The sequence below is a fragment of the Macrotis lagotis genome, chromosome 4 (assembly GCF_037893015.1).
Source record: "Macrotis lagotis isolate mMagLag1 chromosome 4, bilby.v1.9.chrom.fasta, whole genome shotgun sequence".
NCBI classification, from domain to species: domain Eukaryota; kingdom Metazoa; phylum Chordata; class Mammalia; order Peramelemorphia; family Peramelidae; genus Macrotis; species Macrotis lagotis.
The window spans coordinates 196,742,553-196,761,658 of NC_133661.1; the positions used below are offsets into that span (position 1 = coordinate 196,742,553).

At 35.4% G+C, this 19,106-nt stretch overlaps 2 long non-coding RNA genes across 2 annotated transcripts; one reads left to right on the top strand and one right to left on the bottom strand.

Annotated features, from left to right (window-relative positions):
• Nucleotides 1–257: 257 nt before the first annotated feature.
• Nucleotides 258–11,805, bottom strand: LOC141520253 (uncharacterized). The gene is made up of 3 exons (XR_012477566.1): nt 11,461–11,805; nt 2,896–2,968; nt 258–715 (listed from the first exon to the last, which is right to left on the bottom strand). It is a non-coding gene; the product is annotated as an uncharacterized LOC141520253 (long non-coding RNA).
• Nucleotides 11,806–11,962: 157 nt separating this feature from the next.
• LOC141520254 (uncharacterized) lies at nt 11,963–18,863 on the top strand. The gene is made up of 3 exons (XR_012477567.1): nt 11,963–12,033; nt 17,299–17,483; nt 18,720–18,863. It is a non-coding gene; the product is annotated as an uncharacterized LOC141520254 (long non-coding RNA).
• Nucleotides 18,864–19,106: the final 243 nt, after the last annotated feature.

The window sequence follows — 19,106 nt, forward strand, 5'->3', positions numbered from 1 at the left end:
ATTTAGAAAGCAAATTTCAAAGTGTTCAAAGGAAAGATAGATAGAACCCCATAGATAAAAGTGCTATAGAAGAAAGTGAATTCAAGAAGAATGCAAGATGCTCATGAATGAAATTCTGAAGATAAAAAGAAACAATTCCAGGAATGAGAGAAAAAAATGAGTTTTGTTTGAAGAGACCAGACCGGGGTGGTTATACAAGGTAATAACTGATAAACTTTGTATTTTAACAAGGAATGTACAGAAGATGGAAGCAAAGCCAAGTAAGATAGTTTAATTATGAGAGCACAGCAGGTCCTACAAAATAATGGGTCAGGAATGAACACTTCAGTTCATGTAATAGATGCTGCATGAACCTATAAGGAACCATTACATATATCATGTACTCAGAACTTCTCCAGAATCCTTCAAGAACTCCAGAAACATGGTAACACATTGCTTGGGCCTCTTCAGTGATGATAAATTTGTGGTTTGTTTGCATGTGATGGCCAGTGCTTAAAGGGGCTTGTTATTTAAGGATGTGGTAAATGCTGAGTTTTGTCCCTTTGTCTTTTCCTGCCCTCTGGTGTATCAGTTTAAAAGAAGAAATAACTTCCAGTTTTGCATTCTTGGCTTCATCTCTTCTATGTGGCCAAAAACAATATACACTGCTTTGATTCTTTCATGGCAAGGCATGGGGGATGGGTAGCACTCTTTCTGTGGACTCTACTTCTAGTAGCTAAAGAAAGGAAGGAAATACAGTTAAACATTTATTAGCCATTCATCCCCCCAAAAAGGGAAATTTAAAGAATAACAACACCAAAAAAACACAACATGGAATGTTACAAGATACACACACACACACACACACACCTTCCTATATGCCCAGTAATATTATCTCATCCCAACTAAGTGAACTTGCAGCTGCCTTTGTCAACCTTTTCAGCTTTGTATTTCCTTTCCTGAGTGGGTGACCTTGCAGGTTTAAAGGGTCTGGAGGTCTGATTGTATAAGGGAGGCAACGTCTACTATAATTACTATGATCATGCCCCCTGGAGTAGACATGATATGACCAGTTAGAAAAGCTTTTGTATTTTAGAGGGTAGTCCAAGACTGGTTGGTACCAAGCTAGGTAAAATGCTTAATTAGTACTCTCCAAAAATATTCTAAGGTTTAATAACTAAAATTATAATTTTTTCCTTTAAAAATATAATTATGTGATGATCTTGTACCCATTGAAAAAACTTTTTCAGTTGCCTCTTTTTTTGGTGAGAGAGTCCTAAAATTCTCTCCTAAACTAAAATAACCATTTTATTTGGTACCTGAAAATGCACAACTCTAGTCTCTAGAAATAGTTTTGGTAATAAGTAAAACTGTAAAAATAATTTTAGTGACAACAAAATTACCTAGCACCATAAACCAAAAGGAATTTATTATTTAAATAAACACATTTCAAGATCAGAGATCAGCTCTTGGGAATTAAATATTTTGCAAAATTATTTGACTTGTCAGGTAATCTTAGTTGTTAAAAGACAAAGGCAATTAGAAATTACTCAAAAATGTGAGTATAGAATTATATACCTGAGTACCGCTAAGAATTTCATAAACTACTGAATTGTTAAAAATTGTAATTCTATTTGTATGATGGTGCTCTTGTCAAATTATATGAGTTTCTTTCTAGAAAATCTTATGTGAATTATCACCTCTGTTTACTATTATCAGTTTGGAAGCACACTTATTTTTTTAATTGCCATAAATTTTTAAAGTAATATTGCTTAATTTTTTCTTTAGATTTCTGCTCAAGTTAAATAGATACATTTTACTAAACTGAAATTTTAGTGATTGAAAATTGGAATTTCAGGTTTGAAGTGCATAGTAAGCAATTTTTCAAAAAATATCATAGCTTAAATTATAAAGCTATATCTTTTAGGTACATTTTTGTAATTTTTTGGTACTATAAACAGAGTATAAAAGGATTATGATAATGATCTTACATTTTATCCTGAAGGAAACAATTTCTAGGTTGCAATAAAATCTCAGGTACTTAATTCATTATTATTTTATTAAATCATTGTTCACTGTAAACTTCAGTTTTTGATAAATTGTTAAATTATGATTTTGGTCTTTATTAATACATCATACCAACATTGTTGACCACGTAGTTTTCAGCCATTAGTTTTTGTAACCTTCAGACAAAATTGCAGGAAATGCCTGAAATGATGAATTTGTGCACAAAATCCCTCCAAAAAAACCTAAGTTGCTTACCTATAATTTTATTTCTACAGAAACAGCATATGTTTGCATACTGTATTCCCTTATAATATAACCTTTCCTAACCATACAACTTTAGACCTCTTAGTAGCTTTACCAGGCCAGTTTGCATTCTGATGAACTGAGATATGAAAATATATTATAAATAAAGACAATTATCTATCAAAGTATGGATTCAATCTTACATGACACTGCAGATAATTCGGGGTAGGGAAGTGGGGGAGATGATCGAGATCTGTTGTAAATTTGTGATTTCTTTTAATGTGTTGCTGATTATAGCACTACTATGTGGTTGTATTTATTTTCGTGATTGAATAGTCTTACTAGGATAAAAGATAAATTAAGGTGATCACTGTTAGTAAACAATTTAAGGTGCTTATACTGCAGAAATTTAAGGTATCTACTTGATATGCTATTTTACAAAGCCTTATGACTGAAAGATGTTTACATATGTTGTATTTTTTTAAAAAATAAACTTTTAAATAGCCAAAATAAATAAATAAATAAATAAAAATATAATTATGCATTGTTTTTGAAGTCTGTTAATTCTGTTAATGCACACTACAATTCTTTATGTTCAACATTTCTTTTTGTAGGTAGCAATGAATTAAATTATTCCATAACTAATTCTTATTATATATTTGATACCTTTTTTTTTAGTCTCCTCCATTTGGGAAATCTTTTACCTCTGTTACTATAATTAAACTCCTCCCTTGGGCAGCTGAAATGTTAGATTTAAAAAGCCAATAATGTAATGGAATATTACTTTAAGAAAAGATGAATGTGATGAATATAGAGAAGTTTGATAAAATCTCTATGAACTGATACACAGTTCAGTCAAACAGAACCAAGAAAAAACCAACATGAACAATAACTACAAAAATATGATTGGAAAGAATAACCACACCACAAAAAATCAATTGAGAATGTTATAAAATTAAAAGAACAAGAATGCTTGAAAGTAGAGAGAGAAGGGGAAAAGCTCTCAGCCTAAAGGTGAAAGGTTCACAAGTGTTGCACACTGCACAAGTTTTCAGATTTTTTTTTCTCTGTATTATGCTGTTTCCTTTCTTTTTCTGTCTTTTAAAAATACTATTTGTTAAATGGAACAGCTCTCTGGGAGGGAAAGAGAAAGGGATACTGAAAGAAACTAAAGTGATATAAAATGCCAAAAAAAAGCTTGTTTAAAATAAATCAATTAGTAGGAGAATAGGCAACCCTTCTTCTCAATTGAGTCTAGTCTTTCCAGGTCTGACACCAGACCAAAAAGCATAGTTGGATACAGGACAGGAAGGGGCAAGCACCCCCACCACTGTGGACTCAATCAAGGAATCTTTCAGAAGGAGCTGAGGTAGTCAAATGAAGGTAAAGGGGTGTGGGCAAGTAGGTGAAATGGAGGATAAAGCTTTTATTTTGTTCTTTTTAGCTACATTGGAAGAAAAAGAAGGATCAAAGAAGGTATGAGACTTTGGAGACATTTGATACAATAATATGTGAACAGAAAAAATGTTAAAGGTACTGGATTCTTATATTGCTTCTATTTTCTCTACCAAGGAATGACTTTGGCAATAGAATAGAACAAAAATGATTAAGAATCAATTGGCACGGGGCAGTTAAGTGGTACAGTGGATAGAGCACCAGCCCTGGAGTCAGGAGCACCTGAGTTCAAATACAACCTCAGACACTAATTATCTAGCTGTACAGCCATGGGCAAACCACTTAACCCCGTTTGCCTTGCAAAAACCTAAAAAAAAAAAAATTAAAATTAAAAAAAAATAAAAGAATCAATTGGCACCCAAGATGATGATGAAGAATAAGAAGAAAGAGAAGATGGGGGGGGGGGAGGAAAGGGGGAGGGGGAGGAGGATCAAGAAAACAATCTGGAAACTAAGTTAGTTTCAGTTCAATTCATAGGATAATTCTATAATCAAATAATTAAAGAGATAATTGGTGAATGTCTAGAAAAAAGTGTAATGATCATAAAGTCAACTTTATAACATAAAGACCAGGCTATATTAGAATAACCTCAATGCTTTTTTTAAAAGTAGGACTACTAAATTCATAGATAAGAAGAATGCTGATTATAGTTTACCAAGATTTTAACCAAGTTTTTATTTCATAGTGGGGAAGATGAAAATATATGATTTAGATGATAATATTTTTTTTTTTTTGCAAGGCAGTGGGGTTAAGTGGCTTGCCCAAGGCCACACAGCTAGGTAATTAAGTGTCTGGGGCCTGATTTGAACTCAAGTACTCCTGACTCCACAGCGGGTGCTCTATTCACTGCACCACCTAGCCAACCCTAGATGATAATATAATTAGATAGATTCAAAACTAGTCAGATGATTGAACTAATAGAGTAGTTGTTTACAGTTCAATATCAACATGGAATGAGATTTCCAGTGAATTACCCCATGAATCTCTTCTTCAACTTGTACTATTTAGCATTTTTATTTATGGCATTCATGTTTGTGTAGGTTAGTTTAGTAAATCTCAAATAGAAACAAGCAGCATATTGTCTCAGAAAAACCACAAATTAACATTATCTATTTTGTGTTGTATTTTTGTTTATTTTGTTAAACTTTAATAATTACATTTTTATGTGGTTTAGGCAGCTTGAGAGTTTTGTGCCACATGTGATCTCAAATCTGATACCTCTGGTGTAGGATAGCATGTTCATCAAATTTGCAAATAATGCATAATTGAGAGAACTAATACACATATATAGCAAGGTCAGAACTGAACAAGATCATGATAGGATAGAACATTGAACTGAATCTAGTAAGATGGTGATCAATTTAAATCAATTTAATTACAAAAAAAATCGACCTCACAAATACAAGATAGGTGAGGTTTGGTTAGACAGCATTTGTGAAAAAGATCTGAAGGATTTAGTGGAATACAAGTTCAACATGAGTAACAACTAAAACAGCTAATGAAATGTTAGGAATAAAGAGATGATGAGCACAATGGACTGTCCTCATCAGATCTTATCCAAAATATACTATTCAGGAATGAGCTCTACAATTTATTAATAACAAATGGGAGACTATGATAAGGCAGGTACTCAGAATGGTGAAAGACTGAATCTATGTCACGTGATGATTGGTTATTGGGCATGTTTAGTTTAGGGGATTAGGGGAGAGATGTAATAGCAGTGTTCCAATATTTGAATGACTAGCATGAGAAATGAGCTTTACTCTGCTTGGACTCAGAGCCAGGAGCAAATGGTGGGACTCACAAAGGGGAAATTTAGTTTTGATGACAAGAAAAAAATTCCTGATAACTAGAGCCATCTCCAAATGGAATAAACCACTGTAAGAGTGGTGATCTCCTTGTCTTGGAAGTCTTCAAGCAGAGACTGGATGACTTCTTGTCAGGTATATGATATATGAGTTGGAATGATTGGCCTCTCAATTTTCTTCCATCTCTCAGTTTCTCTGATTTTCTTTTGCCATCTCTCTCCTATGGTTTTCGCTAGATACATATGACTCAGAGTTTCTAGGCCTGTGTCTGTCTTTGGGGTTTCCAGTAAGAGGCAGTCCAGTTCTTCCCTCCAAGCATAAACATGTGCATGTCATGATATTTAGGGAATAGAATGTAAGAGTTTATTTTCCATTTAGAGAAACTATTTATACATAGATTTGCATGTTTGTTTTGGGCTAGAAATGTCCTTGAACTACTCCATGTGTATTCTATTTGTGATTTTTGCCACTGAATGAAATCCACGTGTGCTTTATTTTATCTTTATAGGATTTAACTGTCCAAATGCTGTGACTAATGAAAAACCTGAGAAATGAGTTTCTGGGTAATTATTAATTAGGCTAGCTGATACTAAATTTGGAAAAGGATATGCCTTTACCAAGTGAAAATCAACTCTGATTGACGAGCAATTAATGAGACGGTGGGCTAAAAGTCTTCAGTTCCTCCTGCTAAGAATGTGGTTTGATCATGAACTTCAACCACCTCTAGCAATCTGGACAGGGGAATCCCTTTCCACCTCTTCCTCTCTGATTGGTACTCTCCAGCTGAGAGCTGGATCACCCTAAATTCCAGTGAAGGGGTACTAGGTCATGAGCTCATTGCTTTGGGGTAGGAATTCATCTAGATTAAAGTCTGTTTACATTCTAAATAGAACTAGGATCTCCAAGTTGGGTGGGGTCTACCTAAAATGAAGGAGCATGTTCCTTGGAAGATTAGGGTAATCTCATCTCATTAGAGATTAGGGCAGAGATGGCTATCTGAAGTACAGGGACTGATCTTTGAATGAGGAAATAAATCATCTGGTTCTCAATTAATAATGGTTTATTGATATGATAGAAAATAATTTCTTTCAAAGTAAAAGAACAAGGATTAGCAGGGTTTTAGGAGAGTGGCTTTAAAGAAGGAATGAGAAAAACCAATGATACTCCCCCTCTAAGTACAGCAAGGTATCACTATCATCATAAAAGACCTTTATGCAGTAGCCCCTAAGTATACATATAATTCTTCTAGACCTTGTGAGAATTATGGTGGTTTCTCAGTTATCCAGAATTTCTAAGGAAGGAAATCATAATTAATTCAATATTAGATAAATGAAAGTTAACCCTAAGCACAGAATCTTTTTTGTTTCAAACATGGGATGAAAGTCATTTTGCTATGTATTATGTACATCTGTTATGTGAAAACAAAGTACACTGAAGATAATTAAAACTATTCCTGAAGATTCAAGGTCATATGATCATTAAAAATTACAGTTGAAAAGAAGCTTAGCGGGGCAGCTAGGTGGCATAGTGGATAAAGCACTGGCTCTGGAGTCAGGAGTACCTGGGTTCAAATCCAGTCTCAGACACTTAATAATTACCTAGCTGTGTGGCCTTATCCAGAATTTCTAAGGAAGGAAATCATAATTAATTCAATATTAGATAAATGAAAGTTAACCCTAAGCACAGAATCTTTTTTGTTTCAAACATGGGATGAAAGTCATTTTGCTATGTATTATGTACATCTGTTATGTGAAAACAAAGTACACTGAAGATAATTAAAACTATTCCTGAAGATTCAAGGTCATATGATCATTAAAAATTACAGTTGAAAAGAAGCTTAGCGGGGCAGCTAGGTGGCATAGTGGATAAAGCACTGGCTCTGGAGTCAGGAGTACCTGGGTTCAAATCCAGTCTCAGACACTTAATAATTACCTAGCTGTGTGGCCTTGGGCAAGCCACTTAACCCCATTTGCCTTGCAAAAACCTAAAAAAAAGAGAAAAGAAAAAAGAAGCCTAGAGATAATATAGTCCATCTTCACACCCATTAAAAAAACCTCTATATTAATACTCTGGGCAGATGGTCATCTAGCTTCTACTTAAACATCTCCAATGACCAGTAGTTCACTACTGTGTAGGGTAACAGTCTATTTGGGTATAACTCTAGTTGTTAGAAATGTCTTCTTTTACTGAACTAAAATCAATATTGCTATATCCCACCCAGTGGTCCTAGATAATAATAATTCCTAGCATTTATATAGCACTTTAAGGTTTATGAAGTACCTTACAAATATTGGAAATAATTTTGCAGATAAGGAAACTGAGATTCAAAGATGCTAAATGTCTATGGTCATGATCACACAGCAAGTATTTGAGGTAGATTCAAATTCAGGTTTTCTTGACTCCTGTTCCATCACTATATCCATTATATATACTGCCTCAGATTCCACATTGTTCTAGACACTGGAAAGATAGAAATTTAGATAAGACATAACACTACCTTCAAGGAACTTTTAATAGGATAAGAAAAAAAATCAGATGGACTACACCAATGCTATATCATAAGTACATCAGAATGTTAAAAAACAAATAAAATGCTAAGAGAAGTCTGAATGGTGAAGTCATTCCCAATCAAAGGAATTAAAGAAGGCTTCCTAGCAGGAATAGGATATAACCTGCACAAAGGCTCAAAGTTTGATAGTGTAATGCCTGATGGAGAAAGAGTTTGGAGTGGAAATGGAGGATCTCAAAAGAGTAGTCCAGAGTAATTGAAGAATGTTCATATCATAAAAAGCTGTTCTGTTAAATAGAAGGTTTGTATTAGATTTGAAGAGCCTGGAATGTCTGGAAAAGGAATCTGAACCTTATTCAGAAGGAAAGCAGTGATCTACTCACTAAAGACCCTTGAGCACAAGAGTGGCTTCTTCTCAAGACCAGATGGTGTATAAGAAATATTATTCTGACAAAAATATTGAGGACTATTGAAAGGGGTAAAGAGTAGGAGCAGGGTTGTTGATGTTCAGGTAGTCAGGCTTGGTGACCACTGCGCCTCTCAACTTATTCATTTTCTTCAAAGACAGAAATGCAAACCAACTTTAGCCTAAGATTTAACTTCCCTAGGAAATGCAGGGAGCAGTAGGTATCACCCTTGCTATTAATGGATGCTTCTAGTGTGGTTTCAGTTTGCCCACCAGAACTGGTATGTCTGACATATGGGCTCAAGCTTTGTCTGAAATGGGACTAGACAGAGTACTCATAAGAAGAGACAATGGAAGGTTCCAGGAAGAGCAGGAGCAAGGGAAAAGGAAGAAGTGGAAAAATATTGATGAAGGTCTGAGAGGTTTTCCCTCAGCTGTATTTAGCTCCTGCTGATGGCTCACCCACAGTTGTATATAATATGGAACAACAGAGTTTACCCACGCCATTAGAGGATGCTTACAAAGCCACCTTGGTTTGCCCACAAGTCCCAAGATGCCTGGCACCTAGACAGGGATTAATAGCAAAGGAAATCTTTGCTATTTCCTATTACAAACAGTTATTCTGGAAGAGAACAGCATGGAGTCAGACAGAAAACAACACACACACACACACACACACACACAAACACACAAAATCAATCAATCACATACAAGCATAGTCAAGATAACTGTGGTTGGCTCAGGGATTTCCTCCAAAAAGACAGGAAGTCAGAGTGGGCTATTCTAGAATTTAGACACCTAAGTTACCAACAGGAAAGAGAGGATCTGCTGCTGCTTTTTAACTGCTCAGAACTTCATCCATGTAAAAATGTTTCAAGGTCAATTTTTGCCAAACAGTTGCCCACAGTCAAAGTCATCAAGTAACCATCAAGCTAAAAGGACTTCCTTATTAAGGGAGAAAGGCAGATGCAGAAACAAAGACAGGGCACCTCTAAATTAAAGGGACTGAAAGTTGGCATCTGGGATTCCAGATGGATGATATTCCATGCTATATATAGAAAAAGAAGGAAAAAATCACTTTAGTTGGTCCTGTAAGAGGAGGAGAAGAAAGAGGGGTTGGTGAATCAGAGATGCCAGAATTTATAAAGGTCTGGTGGGAATGAGAGGAAAGAGAGAGAGGTAGATAGTTATTTGCCTCATGGCTTCCCTGTGTTTGAGAAAAACTGAATTCCTCACTCTTACTTATGTATGACTAGACTCCTGAATAGAATACATACATACATACATGTGTACACACACATAAAAGAATGTTTGCTTCCTGAGGGAAGTACATGTGGGATCCCTTATTCAAAAGAAAGTATGACACCGGTTTGAGTTTCATAATGGATGAATCTAACCAGTCCAGAAACAATGAGAAATCAGTTTAAGTCAAGAAATCAACAGTAATTCTTTGGCAATGTATACTACATCTTTCTCTAAGATAGGTAGAATGTTCTGCAAATAACAGGCTTGTTCTGACTGACCAGGAGAAAGCCAATGTTCTGCTCTGGGGAAGCAAATTTGTTCTTTTTGACTATGTAGGGGCCATTTCCAGTCAGAGGCAAAGAGCTGAAAAGGATCTCAGATGCCATTGAATGCTAGCAAAACACCCAGGTAGAGAAAGCAGCTTGCCCAAAGTCACATAAGCAGTAAGCATCAAAAGCAGGGATTCAATACAGTTACCATGATGCAAGAGCCATTGGCATCTATGTATCTACACTAAAAAAAAAAAAAAAAAAAAAAATCCTATTAACCTAAAAACATGAACCAACCCCTCAAACTTGACTTTACTTTCCACCATTAATGAAATTTTATCTGGGTCCATAGTTGTCCAGGGTAAGTAAAGAATACTTATATAATAGAAGGTAGTACTATGAAATAAGGCTGGAAAAGAGGTATAAAGAGGCTTGAATGCCTAGGGAAAAAAAAAAGTCTGAGTCTTATTCAGGAAAGTAGTAAACCACTCACTAAAGACCTTTGAGCACAAGAGTGGTTTCTTCACAAGACCAGATGAGTGGATAAGAAAGATTACTCTGACAAAAAATATTAAGGACTATTGGAAGGGTGGGGGGAAGAGTAGCATCAGGGGAAATGATGCTCAAGTTGTACAAGGTATCTTTGGTTAAGATTTCTAATGAACTAACCAGAGTAGTTTGTTACCTCAAGAAGGCAGCATAACTAGCCAGTGACAGAACTGTGTTTACTCAGAGAACCTTCAGAACTTCCCATCTCTAAAGAGAGGTCTCTTCTTTCCTTCCTTAATGTCCCAATTCCCTCTTTACTCTCTTCATTCTTAAAAATATCCTTTAGTGTTCTACATAAGGGTCATACTGAAAAGAACACAGGACTGGTAGATTGGAAACTTGGATTCTAGTCTAAGTCTAATCTAGCCTAAGAATAGTTGTATGGCTTCAATGTGATGCTGGAATTGGAGTCAAAAGACCTTAGTTCAAATCCTGGCTGTAATACTTCCTATTAGGGTGACCTTGATTACAGGTTAGTCATCCTCCTCAACTAAGAGTATTCACTATATGCTTGGCTCTGCCAATTTCATAAATAGTCCTTGGTTTCATAAAGCTCACATTCTGCCATAACAACAGAAATGCATACAGATTAGCAAATGCAAGTTATTTTGAAGAGAAAGAGAGGGAGAGAGGGAGGAAGGGAGGGAGGGGAGGAAGGGAGGGATGGGGTAACAGAGAAAGTAAGAGAGAAGGGAAAAAATTAGAAAGAAAATGAGGGCAAGAGAGAAACAGACACAGGGGTGTGGAGCTTCAGGGAAAGCTTCACATAGAAGGTGTCTATGAACTGAGCTTTGACAGTGACAAGGATTCTGAGAAGCTTAAGTGAAAAAGGTCCATTCTAGACATGGTGACAAGAGATGGGATGCTAAGTTCAGAAAACAATTAAGACACCACTTTTACATAGAGCAAATTGAGGTGGGAATAGTATAAATGTCTTGAAAGGTAAATTGGAGTCATATTAATTTTAATGCCAGGGTGACAAGTTTGTACCTTTTCCCCTGTTGGAGCCACTAAAGATTTTGGAGCAGATGTCACACCTGAGCCTCTGGAATATTATTTTGGCAGCTGTGTGGGAGATGAAATGGAGAGAGAAGACCCTAGAAGTCAGGAGACCAATTAAGAAGCTGCTACAGGACTAGGTAAAAGGCAATGAGGTCTAGAGCAGGAGACAAAGGAGTGGAGAGAAAAGTTTACTAAGATAAACAATGCCAAGATAGAAATATAAAGGGTACTTGAATCTTCCACTCTGCCAAAAATCCATTTCCCATCAACTTCAACCACTATCTTCCCATAAATGGGGAACTCCCATGTCATCTGAGGTTAAGTCTGGTTGGATAGTTGGATGTATGTTATAAGCAGCATTCGATGACTTTTCATATTAGTTACTGCACATTGAGTCATAGTTGCCTGGTAGGAAATTAGAGTCAGATCACAAAGAGAATTATGAAGGCACTACACATGCCTCTGTACCCCCCACACACACACACACAGTGAGACCCTGCTCACTCTCCACCCACAATATTCTCAGGACTCAAACATGCAGAGAACATCAGATTTGTGAAGGTAAAGAGACAAGTTCAATACTGCTTGAGAAGAGACAGAAACATCATGAGCCTTAAAATTTAGAATACACATGGTACATTAGAAATGAGAGAGAATTCTGCTTGAAAGAATTGCTAAACTCAGAAAACACCAACCAGGAGATATGGTGGAATCACCTTATTTGGTAGTGTTTGAAGGAGGAAGAGCATATTTATCATATTATAATTGTGATCTTACCTCAAAGGAGGAAGTAAAGAATGAACCAGATAACTTTTCTATGTATCCCCTACAACAAGAAATACAATGATTTACATTTTATCCCTCCTTCTCTAACTCTGCTATGTCCTCACTTTCCCCTTCACAATCTTGAACCTTTAGTGTATCCAACTTCTGCATATACTGTTCTCTACTCCAGAAACCTTTGACCCCTTACTCTAATACTACTCAATATTGCTCAAGCTTTGCCAAATCCTAACTGTATCCACCAAACCTGTTTTCTGATTCTATACCAGTATTACTAAATTTGCCTGGAAAAAGTCACACAATCTTAACGAGTCTATTCCAAATTCTTGTTTTCTAATTTCAACTGGATTCATTGATATATAGAAAACCTTTTATTTATTTTTAAATCTTATTTCATTTTTAATTTGTGAAATAAAAGCATTTCCATAATATAGTAAAATGTAAAAAGAATATTACTCTTGAAACTGTAGATCTAATATATATAGCTTATTCTTTTCAAATATATAAAAGTTATTGTGTAAATTTCTTTTTTTTTCCTTCCCTCCCTATTCCCCTCCATAGAGATGACTACCATTAGATAAAATAAGTGTTCTTTCTCTGGATGCAAATATCATCTTCCTTCATATGCAATTTCTAGTTAATTTGTATTCTTGTAATAGTCAAAATAGCTTATTTGCTTAAAGTTGGTCTTAAAACAACATGGCAATTGCTGTATACATTGTTCTTTTCATTCTATTCATTTTTTTTTCATTATTTCATGCGAATCTATCCATGTTTTTTTCGAAGATCATTGAGCTCATCATCTTTTTTTATTTTTTTTTGCAAGGCAAATGGGATTAAGTGGCTTGCCCAAGGCCACACAGCTAGGTAGTTAAGTGTCTGAGATCAGACTTGAACCCAGGTACTCCTGACTCCAAGGCCGGTGCTTTATCCACTATGCCACCTAGCCCCCTGAGCTCATCATTTCTTATAGCAAAATAGTATTCCATCACAATTATATACCACAACATGTTCAGACATTCCCCAATGGACAGGTATATATATCCACAATTTCCAGTTCTTTGTCACCACAAAGAGAACTACTATGAATATTTTGAAAATACAGATTCTTTTCCTTTTTCCCCTAATCATCTTTGGAATTTTTCATTAAATTAATACTACCACACTGGATAGAGTATCACATTGGATTCCATATTGAATATCCCAAACCTCCTCTTCTGTTCTGAAGACTCCTACAGCACCTTCTCATTTCTATCTTTTAATAGAAGATTTCAACAACTACTGTACTAAAACAAAAGAGACCTAGAAACTACCTATCCTGAATTTTCTCTTCTCCCCTATTCCACTATCTCCCCTATCCCATTACCTCCCCTATCTTTAATAGCATCCCCTATTCTCTCATTTGTTCATATCTAATCTAATCCAATCTAAAGGTAGCCCATCTCACCAAAGTCAGTCCTCTGTTTTCATACTTGATCCTATCTCCTCCTACCTCTTGCAGGAGCCTTTCTCTCTGACCATGCCCCCCCTCTAATCTTAAATCTGTCCTTTTAACCATACCCTTTCTGGTTACTTAAAAACATGCCCCAAATCTCTTCCATCCTTAAAAAGTTTTCACTTGGGTCTACCATCTTCAAGATGTTATATTTCTCTGGACAGCTAGGTGGTGCAATGGATAGAGCACTGGCCCTGGTGTCAGGAGGACCTAAGTTCAAATGTGACTTCAGACACTTAATAATTACCTAGCTGTGTGGCCTTGGGCAAGTCACTTAACTGCATTGCCTTGCAAACACTTAAAAAAAGATTATTATATTTCTCTCCTAAAAAAACTATAATATTTAGTGTCCCCAACTTGTTCTCTTCATGATAACTTGTTGATGCCATATGGTGGCATCTCTTGAAACTGCTCCTCCTTAGTTACCAATGATTTTTAATTCTAAATATGGTGGCCTGTAGTTAATCTTCCTCTTTCCAGATCTCTACAGCAAGTGAAATTCTAGGTATTTTTACTCCAGGGTTTTGATAAAATTGCTCTGTTCCAGTAGTTGGCACATAATAGGTACTTAATGTTTATTGACTGATTGATTCTCCTACCTATCCCTTTGCTATGGGTCCTCCAAAGGTTCTATCCTAGGATACACTTCTCATTCTATACCAACTCTGGGGTATAGAGATTAATTTGCATAGATATAATTATGACATCTCTGCAGATAACTTCTAGATCTATGTATGTATATGTGTGTATGTGTATATATGTCTATGTGTCCAGTTTGCATCTTTTTCCTGAGTTCTCTCCTGCATTTCCTCCAACTAAGTGTCTTGTGGTCATCTTTATAAAATTTAATTTTTTTTTTCACAATTGACTAAATTCTATTTTCTTTCTCTACAATTCCCTCTATTGGGGAGGAAAGGGGGAGGCCCTGTAACAAATATTTGTAGTCAAACAAAATGAAAATATCATAAGAAATTTCATTCTGTACTCTGAGGTTATCACATCTCTTTCAGGGATAGGTAGTAAGTTTCATCACTGGTCCTCTGGAATCATGATTGGTTGCTGTATTGATCAGAGTTCTAAAGTTGTTTGCTTTTATAGTGTTGCTATTGAATAAAATTGTTTTCCTAGTTATGCTCTTTATTTTGCATCATTAGCTCATATAAGTCAACTGAGTTTTTTTCTAAAACAATGTCTTCTTTATTGTTTCTTATAGCAAAATTGTATTCTATTACATTACTATAATGTAATTTGCTTAGCCATTCCCCATTTTTATTTCATTTTTAGTTTGCTACAATAAAAAGAGCTTCTGTAAATATTTTTACAATTGGGTCCTTTTCCTCTGTCTTTGATCTCTTTGGGGTATAAGGCTAGGATAGAAATATTGCCAAGTAAAAGGGTGTGCATAGGTTAATGACTTTGGGGGCATAGTTCTAAATTGATTTCTAGAATGACTTGGATTTATTCATAGCTCTACCAACAGGACATTTATGAGCCTATTTTCCCCACAATCCTGCCAACATCTTTTATTTTCCCTTTTTTGTCATCTTTGTCAATTTGATGGGTGGAAAGTAGAACCACATTGTTTCTTTGATTTGTATTTCTTTAATTATTAGTGATTTGGAGCATTTTTTTCATATGGCTGTTGTTAGGTTTAATATCCTCCTTTGAAAACTGTTCATATCCTTTGATCATTTATTAACTGGAGCTGTAAATACCTTTCAAAAAACAAAACATTACTTGGAGGGATTCTTTTTGTATTTATATCACATTTATTTCTGAATCGAGCCTCCCCCACCCAGTGAGTTATTCATTATGATAAAGTTTTTAAAAGAAAGAAAAAAGCAGTTCAGCAAAAGTCTACTGAAATACCAACCATATCTGAACACACATGCAAAATTAAATACCAAAAGTCCCCTATCTCTCCAATGAAGGGAGGGAGAGGGAGATGCATTTTCTCATCATTCCTCTCTAAGTCCAAGCATAGGAGCATTCAATTTCATTTTATTGTTCCTTGCATTTATGATATTATTGTATAGTATTTAACTAGTTCTGCTAAATACTAACTCACTTTATAAACTTTATCTCATTTAAGCCTCAAAACAATCCTGGGGAATATAATGGCATTATTTTACAGGTGGTAAAATTGAGGCTCAAAAAGGTTAAACCTTATCGGCTAATGATCAGACTTAATATTAAAAGTTGAGTCTTCAGGACTCCAAATCAGACATACTCTCCAATATATTGCTCTTCCTTTCATTGTAATAATCTTAAACTCATGTTCAAAACAGAATTCATGGTCTTCCTCCCATCCCCCTATCCCTTCTCCAAATTTTCCTACTTTTATCATGGGCACCCTTACACTCACTTTATGAATTTAGATTCCTAATCTTAGCCTCAATCTCTTCTTCCTACTCCATCAACCCCAATATCCAATCAGATGCCAAGTTTTATTAATTCTATCTCCACAATTATCCTCTCTCTCAATTTGCATAGTTATCACCCTAGTTCAGATCTTCTCTCTCTCCTTGAGTATTGCCACAGCCTAAGCGGACTTCCACTCTCCAATCTATTCTCTCTCTCTCTCTCTCTCTCTCTCTCTATATATATATATATATATATATATATATATATATATGTATATATATATACATATATATATATATATATATATATACCAAAACCATGTTCCTAAAGCATAAGTTTGACCTTGTCACTTGACCCTACTCAAGAAGTATGAGTGGCTCCTTATTGCCTCTAGGACAAAATAAAAACTCCTGATTGCTACCTATATGCCCTTGGGAAAGTCACTTAAATTCTGTATTTCATTTTCCTCCTCTGAAAAATCAGAAGGGGGACACGAAAAGGACAGGTAGAATTATATATCCTCTGAGGTCTCTTCTGGCTCTCAATCTATGATCCTTTCCCCTCAAGAAGTACTCCAAAAATGTGGAGATAATGTGGAAAAAATTGGGTCACTAATTCAATATTTGTGGAATAACTTTAAGCAAATTATTTTGTCCATTATAAATACTCAAGCTAACTATAAAAGGACATATAAAGAAAGTAGCTATCTACAGCCAGAAAAAGAATGAATAAATATAAGAAACAGAATAATTTTACATATATATGTAAATAAAACTATTTCTGTCTAATAAATATAAAATAATAAATATAATTCAATATAATATAAATATAATACCTAAAAATAAAAATATATGTATGTAATATACCTATTTGTGTGTATGGTAGCCATTTCTGGTGCAGAGGTGAAGGAGAGGAGGAAAGAAAAAAACTTGCATGATAATTTTGTTATACATTTAAAAGGAATAGCAAGATGTGCATAGTAGATTCACAATTTCATGTACAATCATCTTTTTATTGTACTGTTATAAAAATGTTTTATTCTATAACTTTAAAATTAAATTAAAATTTTTTCTTAAAAAAGTGCCCATCATCAGTGTCTAAATACTTTTTGGGAAAGTTTGACCCTGCTTAAGAGAATCTGATAATCAAACTAAAATTTTGTTGAATTTAACTTGTCTAAATAGCAAGTAGGTACCCTCCAAGACTTTCACCAACTGTCCAGATTGGATAATGGAACCAAACACCAAACACCAGAGGGCACCCTGAGCACCACAACAACTGAGAAGACAAGCAGTCCCCCAAGCTGCAGATGCCAGCAAGCTCCAGAAACGTCTCATCACTTCTCACATTCCCCCACACCTTCTGTGAGGTAAAGTGAGGACATTTATACAGATGGCAAAACCAAGGTACAGAGAACAGAAGTGAAATTCACAATAACTCGGGGTGTGGGGGGGAGACTTAATTCAATTCAACTGAATTCAACAACATTTATTAAATAACCACCTGACAGAACACAAAAGGGATATAAAGGTAAAAATTAATCAATGCCATCCAAAAAAGAGTTTACATTCTTTTAAGGGAGTGGGATATGGATTTGTAATCTAATAAAACCAATATACAAGTTAACCTGAAAAAGGAGAGAAGAATAGAAACTCAAAGATCAGGAAACATTTTATAAAGGTGGTGACACCTTAAGAAGACATAGGAATTTGAGAGATTCAACTGAGACCTAGGAATGGAAAATAACTTGTAAAACTACCTAGAGACAGGAGACAGAGGGTGAAGTTTGAGGAAGAGTTAGTGGGTCACTTTGACTTGAAAGAAGGGAGTATACTCTAGAAATTCTACAAGGCAGAAATCAGCATCCTAAAGGGAAAGACCTGAGGAACACCTTGACCAAAGACATGGAGATAGGAGATAAGTATAAGGGAAACAGCACCAAAGACAATTTGACTGGAATATGGAGTATAACGAAAAGGAGTAATGTATAGTAAGCTTAGAATGGAAGACTAGAGCCAGACTATGAAGGGTTTTTAATGACCTTTATAAAAGTTCTCATGTTATGCTAGAGACAACAGAGAGACACTAAAAGTTGCTAAATTGGAAGGCGACATGCTTAGTAATATCACTTTGATAGCTGTATTCAAGATGCATAAAGAGGGGAGAGCTAAGAATCAGAAAAACAAATTAGATAAAGATAAATTGTAATAGTCTAGGCAAGAGCTTCTAAAGGTTTAGACCAGTGGATAGAAAGAGGGAATGACTATGAAAGGTGTCATGGAGGTGGAATTACCAAGACTTGGCAACTGATTGAATTATGAAGAGAGACAAAGAGTAAGGAAGAGAAGATGGCTTTTAAGATTGCTAACCTGAAGGTGGGAAAGATGGTGGTACCAGGGACAGAAACAGAAAAGTTAGGGAAAAGAGGGAGTTTGAAGAAAAGATACCGAAACTAATGGTCTCAACGGAAGTTAGGGGGCAAATATCTCTGAAAAGCTAAAGTAATGTGGGGATAGGTGTGCTGATAATAGGTTGGAGGCAAAATCAGATCTATTTCAATCAATTTTTGACTTACTCATTCACAAGTCTCCTTTATCCCTCACAGTACCCTGACTAGCAAAGCACTTTCAATGTCTCTTTTAAGACTGGTCTGGAAAAGGAACCTTATCCCAGGAAGCTGATATCTGTGAGTCATCCCTCTGCTACAGATAAGTTATGATTCTGCAAATAAATGATACTTCCTCTCTAACTTTGATCTCTATATGTAGTAGGCATATCACCAATTATTGTTAGAAAAACACAGGTGCTTTTTAAATTACCCCTTTAATCAAATCATATTTTCAATACTGCCAATAAAGTACCAATAAAATCACTGACTCACCAAATACCATTAAGATGAGGTCTCAGGGATTATAAGAGTATACTTCCTGCTGAAAGAAAAGGAGAAATTAAAAGGAAAGATGTATAATGAAGGAGCAAAAAGATTACAGGA